Raw genomic sequence first — 9,771 nt, 5'->3', positions numbered from 1 at the left:
ATCAATCTTAATTTATCCTATTTTCTTTGTAATTGTTTAGACAAATATTATGAAGATTGTTGTTGAAGCTTTCACGGCTTTTGTAATTGATTCGCTTTCAACAACGGTCATAAATAAAACGGAAGAAATTGAATGATTTATTAGAAACGTGTTTATTCTGTGCGTGTTTTTTTTCTTTTCTTTATTATTAAACCTTCATTATTTTGATTTCTATTGTCTATTAATTCTTTATTTTCTTCCTTAAATATGTATTCATTATAACATGAATTAGAACGAATACATTGAGGACATTGACAAGGCTGCTGCAAAGAAGGTTGTTTCCCTCTATCGTGCTAGAAAATGACACACACGAAAGAGTACCCTTATATTTATAAAGCAACAATTCGCCCATGCATCGCGTATTATTACTACATCTGAGATTGTGTATCTATCACAAGTCTCTCCCCTTTAGATAGGGTTAAAAAAAAGAGTTTAAAATCTATTAAACCTGGCACCATCAACCAAGCTCTAAGCTGTGTCACATCACCGCAGTGTTGCATCCTTGTGTCTGTTTTGTAAGTACTTTAATGGACTCTGCTCTAATGAACTCATAGCATGTCTGTCTCTTCGACGTAAATACCTCGAGAAACCCGACAAGCAGCAAAATCACACCTCTTCACCGTTGAGGTCCTTAGATAGCGGAAAGGCTTCTACTTTAATAGTTACTTCCCCCGAACTGTTAGTCTTTGGAGTTCCATCCCTGTTTCCTGCATGAATGTACTAATCTGCTGAACATTAAATGTGAACGGACTTCTCCCTGCTCAACTCTCCACAATCCCCTGTTAGAGACGATCCCAAATTGTAGTCCCTGACATTACAAGTGAAAATATACCGTGTTTGATGTGGAAAAGTGTGTGTGTGGGCGGGGGGGAGCAACTGTAAATAATCGGCATCCATTTCCCACGAACATGGTGTATCATATTCCTTTTTTTTTTTACACAGTGATCACCACTTATCAAGGCCCGAAAGCCACTCAGGGATAAGGGTTATTGCAAGTACATTACGTTAGTGTGGAGATTTGATGGAGTGTTTACTTAAGGGGGCGGTTCATTAGGAATTTGTCAACGTTGGACTTGAAGGCATCCAAGTTGTAGTCCGGTGGGAAGCAGGCAGACGGAACAGAGTTCCACAGGCGTGCAGTTCTAAGAAAGAAGCTTTGCTCATGGAATCCGCGTTTTGATTTAGGCACAGATATAGAGTGGGGGAAATTTTTCACTACTAGCCCTTTTGTGACCCTTATCTGAAAGGTTTCCTGTTTTCCAACACAACTTCCATATATGCTTTAGCTAATAGCTACTAACTAACATCTACTAGAAAACCTACCTACGCCAAGTTAACATAAGAATAACGGCAAGCCTGTGATATAGCTGCGACCCTACATAGAGGCAATTGACAAAGGGGAATCATTCGAAGTTTGTTTGTATCAGGCATAATCGCTGAGTAATGTGTATGTGACTGTTATGAATGGGAGTTGGACTATGATAACTGTTGATGTCTTGTACAAAATTATGCCGGAAGACGAATATGTGTGTAACGCGTGAATACAGAAAATAGTAGCATAAACAGCTGACTTGACGAGAATAGTTTATTTACAAGAAAGCAACACATAGAAGGGTACACATTACATCTATCAGTCTTAGTCCGATATTGCTTGAACATGTGTATCACAACTAACATGCATTGTAGTAACATATTTTTTTATCTTCATTTAACCGAATTCAAAGTTATCCTATAGTTCGAGCCTGCCAGCGTCTGTCCCGCCCCGTTTTCGCGTCAAGACACGAGTACTCATTAAAAATTTTCGCAACAACATTTTTTAATCTCAAGTTTTTCTATGCCACGTTTGATGAGTTGTAACCCAACGAAACAGGACTGTATGTCGATGACTACAAATATATATATATTTACATGCATGTTTCGGGGCTCTGCCCCTCTTCATTGTTCTTACGTTCTTACTCTCGAGTGTGTATCCGTTGATATCTTATATGCTTTTATATAGAGTGATGTGGTTCTCGGTTGATTAACTGTGCCTAACTGTGTCAGATATGTACTAGAGAGGCAAACACTGATAAGAATACTCTGTTGTCACAGCCATACCAATAATGACTATAGATCAAATAAAATTAAAATATAAAACATTTGAATCTTTACATATGTGATTGAGTAGTGCCTTTGTGATGTCCCCTAAAACCCTTAAAATATTTCAAAGAAACTGAAAATTTGAGGAATATTTATTTTTTACATAGGTTAATGTAAAATTTTACAAACTTTGAACACATCTGAATGTTCACAAACTGAATGCAGTGCACAATTACGTTGACACACCGGTTCCCACCAGATCACTGGAGTTAAGCAACATTGAACCTGGTTAGTACCAGATGGGTGACCATTTGGGAATACTAGGTGCTGTATAGGGTAGCGGGAAAAGGAAAAATTAGGTGTTTCTTTATCTCCTCTAGTCTGTGGGAAACCATTTGGTACAATCGAGAACCTATTTCAGCTCCCCAATCAGGTTAACGTGAGGTCATGGAAAGCAGGTTACTAATGTTATAACGGAAACAACATAAATAATTCTGTTTGTGGTTTCATATCTCATTGGTTTGGGCAGAAGATTCCTTTCGGTACAGTGGTCAAGCACAGTACGGTTACTGCTTGGAAAGAAACTGCAATCTAATGCCTGTACAGCTGTAAAGAAATCCATGGCAACACATCAAAAACTCTTTGGAGAAATATTATAAACTAGCGGGGGTACCCGGCGTTGCCCGGGTGGGGAATATTGGGACATAAAAAAAGATAGAGAGAGAGAGGTGGGTAATTAGTTTTCCACGCTAACCATTAGGCCAGAGAGGATAGTGAAAAAAAAAAAATAAAGGTAGAGAGATGGGATCGAACTCGGAAACGTAGGGCAATTAGTCTTCCTCGATAACCATTAGGCCAGAGGGTATATGGAATTCAATCAGTTGGCAATTAAGTTAAGAATCATAGGAGTCAACATTGCTTTCAAACTGGCTGAGGGCCAGGTAAGCTTGGCGCTTTCTGTTGGTATCCATTTGTTTTCCCACGAAAGCAAAATGTGACACAATTTGCTTAAAAATGGAATTTTCTCAGTATAGAAAGGTTCCCCCCACCATTGACCGAGAACTGATCTCATTTTGGTGCAGTGTAAGAGCGGACACCGTAGGCCGTCGAGCTGTCGTTTGGGTTCGAACATTTTCGCTTTATACGAAAAAGACAAACAAGCACTTGGAACGAGGAAATTTTTTAAAACCCTATCAAAAAATAAAAATAGAGACGGTGTCCGTTTGCGAATCTTAGATATTATGATCTGGGAAGTATGCAAAAAGCTTTTCGTAGACATACACAAATTCACGCGGCCATTTTGCCTTTAAAATGTTAAACTAGCGGGGATTTCCGGCATTGCCCGGATGTTTATAGGTGTGTGTGTGTGTGTGTGTGTGTTGATGATGGGGGGTAGATAACAAAAAAATATTTTGGTAGGTAGGTAGGATCGAACCAGAAGCCTTGATGCAATGGTGGAAAATAAAGTGTGAAAAAAAAACCTGACACGTTACTCGCCTGACCAGCAAGGGAGAGTAACAGAAAAACGTTTGAATTTATTTAAGCATTAAAACTGAATTAACAGGTGCGCGATTTTAATGAGGTCAAATAGAAATACTGCAGTTAACTTTTACTGCGAGGCAGTTTTTTTGGGGGGGGCTGTTTATCCAACTTTGACTGATTTTGTTTCCCCAGCTCTCCTTAAAAGAGGATTGTCCAAATTGAATAGCAATTGTTTGATATAAGGGGGTTCCCCCGCATTGATCAAACGCTCATTGCTTTCTGGACGTTCCCGGCACGAAAGTCGGGAACAATGCTGGTATTTATTTGGTCCCTTACCGAGCAAATTAGGCACAAGGCCGATTTTTAAAGTGAGGAGTGAAGGGGGGAATGGAAATGGAGACCAGCTCCCCGGGGAGTAGGGGAGCTAGATAGTGACAATTGGTATGAAGGGTTGCCCCTACATTGACCAAGGTCTTGCTGGTCTTTGCTTGACACTTGTTGCCCAGGCCCCGAAGGGCGAGGGCCAGGGAAGTATGTGAAAGTCGGGAACAATGCTTTCACTTCAGATTAGTTTCGCTTATATGCGAAAAAGCCTAACACATACGAGGAGAGCCGAAATAGCAAAAATTTTGTAAAAGTCCATGTAAATAAATTTAGACGCGACGCGCGTTCGCAAATCGTAGATATTATTATTCAGACGGTATATAAAAAGTTCTAAAACCTAGTAATCCCACAGACCCCTCCCCCGAAAAAAGCCTTTGCCGGACATACAAAAAATGTGTACACACAGTTTGCCTTTTATATGTATAGGTGCGGTTCTGAATGATGAACATAAAAGAATTCAGGATTTCCTCGAGGGAGAAAGATGGACAGAGAGCCATAGCCGTGAATGCAAGACATCACTTGAATGAAGATGAAGTGCAAGTTCTATCTGTTGATTAGAAATAATACTGCATCTTTCTATAACCCCAAAATACAACAAATACTTTTAAAAATATGTCCCCGTCACATTACTAATTAGTTAATCAATTATATTCTCTTTATACTGGGCGTAGCTATCTCCTGCCGATAATACCGTATAAGTTATCGTCTGTCGGGACTCTTTTTTATTTTATTAACGCTTAACTTTGAAAACGTTTCACAGTCAAGCGATATGCAACTGTCTAACATCTAACAAATCGGCCATTTTGTAAAGGCGTATTCGTACTCTGGCTAAATTTTCTGATCGGTTAGGATTTACCTGGTGTGGTATCAGCTCTGGCTGGACTCTGTCAGCTTTCTCCGAAGGGGAAAGTTTACAGAGAATATAAAATTCACAGGAGGTCCCCAGTCTGATGTATATCTCGGGCATAAGAAGATGATATATAGCGCCTAGCACTCCCAAATGGTCACCAATCTGGTACTGAGCAGGTCCCACATCGCTTACCTTCGATGATTTAATGAAGGCCGGTGTGTCAACGCGATTATGCCGTATAGGTTATCATTTGAACTCTAAGATTGTACGCGGGCAATCGTATTGTCGGAACTTTGTAAACGTTTGGATTTCATTCGAGAAAGAGAGGGAGAGAGAAAGAAAGAAAGATAGATATATAGATAAAGAGAGAGATAGGAAGAGATAGATAGATAGATAGATAGATAGAAATAGAGATAGAGAGAGAGAGAGAGAGAGAGAGAGAGAGAGCAAAGGCGGTGCCTGTGGAGGACAAATAAAGTCCCAAGTGCGTTAAATCACGGAAGGCTTCCCTTGATGAAATAATGGCTCGATTGAATGGATAGGGAAACGTGCGACTAAAACCAACAAATATTTGCGTTGTCTGTTTGATGCCTCAACAAACAAACTTAGAATTGATTGCTTTCAATGTCTGAAATCTGTCGCTTTTTTTTCTACTGTGCGAGCCAAAAGTGTTTGCAAAATTACAATATTCATAAACCACTGCAATTATTATTTCCCCAAAATAAAATTTCATCACTTATTGTTTGATATGTACAAAGATCTACTTAGCAAATACTAAATCAAAATATCTATTCAAATCTTCGGAGGGAATACAAGTTTTTTTTTAATAATTAGGCAAAATTAAGTGGGTTAAAATAGTTTCCAAAAACGGTTTATTAACGAAAGTTAAATGTGATTACATTATTAAATCTTACACGTTGTGTGATGATGGTCAGTCTACCATTTCCCATTAAATTCTGAAAAAAAAAACCCATTAAATTTTATCCAAAAATCAGTTTTTAGAAAAAAACTGTAGTTGTTAGTATTAAATCTTTAATCCGTGTTCCTTTATTCTTAATCAAGTCCTTCAACTTTCTATCAACAGTGAATGTTAAATTTTGCACTGGAATTTGAAAAGAAATCCCTTTAATTATCTCCCAGAGATCTTTGTTACTACTGAATCGATGTCAATTCGAGTAGACATTTCTCTTAATAATTCACAAGTGGTTTTGTCTATAATTTAAATTCAGGCCCTGGTCAGGGCAATCCATCGGTCGTTCACCAAAAGAATCCTTGATCTGAGAACCAAGCTTTTGTGAACCAAGAAGCATGGCCTGACGTGTTATCTTGTTGGACAATTAGATAGTGGTTGATATCATTATTCTTTGAAGCTAATCGAGGCAACACATTCTCTTCCAAAATCGAAAAAAATAGTTCACTGATTTCATTTTAACGCCATCTGGAACCAGAAAAGGCTAAACAATTTCACGGCTTAAAATCCCGGCCCAAAATTATTCATCCGTCTCTCTGTTGACATTTATAGCGTAGATGAGGGTTGGCGCCTTTTAGAAGCCATCCTTTGGTCTAACCGTCAATGAGTTTCGTCAATCCATAAAACATTGTGATTTGGTTGGTTTAGTTGTTTTTGTTTTACGGCATATCAACCTTTTTCAGGTTATTTAATGCCGAATCCAAAGATTTTGAAGAAAATTTTTTTAATAGAATATATTTGTTGTTTTCAAATCAGTTTCTATTCAACCCATAGTTGGGACCCTAACAAGTACTACCACTCCGGGTCTGAGTGGACCTGGGAGCAATGGCAATTAAAGGATGGCTCCACACTCCCCAAAGCCTGCAAGCTGGGGTCTCACCATTGGATATAGTTTAAGGTCATATCCAGGACCATAAAACACTGTGAGAATCTGTTTACAGATATTTAGTGCCCCATGATAATCGATTCCGACAGTTTATATTGCTCAAAGGGGAACATTTGGTCCGTGCTCTGTTCAGCCATTTGTTTCAAAATTCGATTTCCGTTTTTTTTTTCTCCAAATTTTAGTAATCTTGGCATGATCAAAAATAGCTTTGCTTGTACTGCGTTAGTTTGCAAAAAAAAAAAAAAAAAAAAAAAAAATTTCTTAAATCGCTTGATGTGGTCATTCCTGTTTGTTGTTTGCGTTTCCCCCCTTTTTTCTCCATTGACAAAACGTTTCACAGTTCGATGACATCAGATTTAAAAAAAAATTCTAATGCAGACCTCGGGTATAAAGGCCAGGACAAGTAATTTCACAATTTGACTCTTTTTCAATGACATATTTTCTTTAACCATAATTAGCACATTTTGGTAATCTGTAAAAAAATTGTTGGCTAATCTAAAAATAGGAATATATGAAAATAAATTCTTTTTGAGTTAAGTTCTAAAACTGTATTTATGTGAGTTACATGGAATAGTGAACTACAAATGATAGTAGAGGGGCCATCAAAAAAAGAGGAAAAGTGTAAGAGTATTTACATCCTGATAAAAATTCCTCGTTATGCGATTGAACTCATCAGAGGTGATGTCTCGTCAAATCTGGGTGAAAGTCTTGTAAATGCTTTTCTTTTGGATCTACAGGCTGCGAGCCTTTTAAAATCAAATATTGATTTCAAAAAAAATTTTTCTTGATAAATCCAAAATTGACAGAGAAAAAGAAATATTAAAAAATAATGCCTATCAAAAACATAATTAAAAAATTAGAAATCTTGTCTGCATTGGTGTTGATGGGGAAAACGACAAAGACACTTTATTTTACATGGAAACTGTCGATGAAAAAAGAAACAAAAATCGAAGAAAAGCTAAAGGACAAGAGCATCACTTGACATTTACGAAGGAGATTAGATGCGGAAGTAAGAGGGAGTATCTTACACATAGAGTGATCCCTACTGTTGGAGCAACTGGCGCTGTTGTGGCAGATGAAGTTCACAAAGTTCTAGAACAGTATGAGAGTGTCAATACTTTAAAGGCTGTCCTTTTAGACACCACAAGCACCAATACTGGATGCAAATCAGGACTAGTTTCCTCACTAGAAAACAAGCTGCATAGAAAAATACACACCATTGGCTGTTCTCTACACCAGAATGAGCTTCCTTTTAGGGCATTATTTAAATCCCTTGATGGAAGTGCACGATGCCCAACATCATTTACGGGTCAACCCGGAAAATTATGTGCCAACAATTACCATCATTTACCCCAAGTTAACTTTTTACCAGTGAGTAGTCCTCTAGAGGACAGGTATTCTGAACTAACAGAAAATGATCTCACTGGTGACCAAAGACTACTTTTAGAGTATACTGTTGGTATTTCAAGGGGTGAAGTAGAGCCTCAGTATGCAGCATGGAGGATCGGACCTTTAAATCAGGCAAGATGGCTTACTCTGGTAATCCGATTAATGTGTTTGTGGACCCGTAAAATTTATTCATCTGAATTGACCAGAACAATGCACCAACTAATTAGTTTTATTGTAGAAGTTTATGCAGTTAGCTGGTTTGGAATTAAACTGGATAATAAATTTCATAACCAGCAAATGTATATTTTTAAAATGATTGGGCAAATAAAAAAGCAGCCTCCAGAAATTCAGGAAATTGCTTTAAGCAATCTTCAGTTTAATGCTTTTGCCCTCTTGCCAGAGAATATTCTGTTCTCCATGTTAAAATCAGATGAAATGGAAGTGAGGGAAGAATTTTTACTATTAGGTAAGTAAACATTCATATAAAACTGATCAAATTGTTTATTTAGATTTATACATTCATTTTCAATTATTAAATTAAAAAGAAAATAATTAAAATAAAAGTTGTGTTCATTTTTTCAAGCCAATAAACTTATTTGACTTCTCTTTTCTTTTTCAGGAGTGAGGAACCAGTGAAAAAGCGTTTTAAAAAATATCAACAATAAATTTTGACGCTTTACATTGGTCAAATTTGATAGACCTTTTTCAAAGTGGAGTTTCAGAGCCAGCACTAACTGAAGAATTATCAGATGATGACCTTCAGGAATTATTGATGAGCGTCAGAAAGCCAGAGTTACCTGATTTGCCTGCACATTCACAAAGTGTGGAAAGAGCTGTAAAATTGACATTAGAAATCTTGTCTGCCTGCCAATCAGTCTATGGGCTTGAAGCAAGAGATAGACATATTATTGCTAAGATTTTATGCCATGAAATGAGGCCATTTTTTGCTTCAAAGGATTCCTATAGGGAGAATTTTTATATTATGGTAAAAAATAGCTTTTTTACTTGCCAATTGTTTTGTGTTTTTGTATACAAGCATAGATAACTGCATAGAGGTAGGTAAATAATTTGTTTTAGGTTTTATTAAGACTTTTTTCCAAACAGAATAAAAACTTCGGGTTTGTATTACTGTACACATAGATTCGAAAAAGTTGTCAAAAAACAAATATATAACAAATAAATGTTATCAAAGGCAAGATAAGTTACTTTTCTACCAAACTAGATATATTTTTCGTGTTTTTATTCAATGTAACATGTTTATTCAGCTCGAAAACCATACAGTGTTTACCGATGAATTGGACCATTTAAGATGGCGTCTTATTCTCTCTTTAACACGGTAAGTTTGGGAAAAGATGTTATAAATAAAATACCGGATAAAATACTGTTAAAAACTCGCTCAATACATGTTACTGTGACATAGGTTGACATATATTCGGCAGGTTTTTAATAGTATTTTGTATATATTTTTTTTATTTATAACACCTTTTTCCAAACTTACGGTGTTAAAGAGGGTGTGAGACGCCATCTTGAATTTTCGAATACATAGGTAAACACTGTATGTTTTTCGAGCTGAATAAACATGTTACATTGAATAAAAGCACGAAAAATATATCCAGTTTGGCAGAAAAGTAACTTATCTTGCCTTTGATAACATTTATTTGTTATATATTTGTTTTTTGACAACTTTTTCGA

At 36.9% G+C, this 9,771-nt stretch overlaps 1 long non-coding RNA gene across 1 annotated transcript in view; it reads left to right on the top strand.

The window, feature by feature from the left end:
* The window catches only part of LOC145252393 (uncharacterized), a 120,971-nt gene extending 112,062 nt beyond the window's left edge, over positions 1–8,909 (top strand). Inside the window, exon 4 of the long non-coding RNA XR_013863589.1 lies at positions 8,699–8,909. This is a non-coding gene — a long non-coding RNA (uncharacterized LOC145252393). The remainder of the gene's footprint in view (positions 1–8,698) is intronic.
* Positions 8,910–9,771: the final 862 nt, after the last annotated feature.

The sequence above is a fragment of the Euprymna scolopes genome, chromosome 29, assembly GCF_053919585.1.
Source record: "Euprymna scolopes isolate OS-2025 chromosome 29, ASM5391958v1, whole genome shotgun sequence".
Classification (NCBI taxonomy): Eukaryota; Metazoa; Mollusca; class Cephalopoda; order Sepiida; family Sepiolidae; genus Euprymna; species Euprymna scolopes.
The sequence above is the reverse complement of the archived record's forward strand: the minus strand, read 5'-3'. Positions and strand labels throughout refer to the sequence as shown.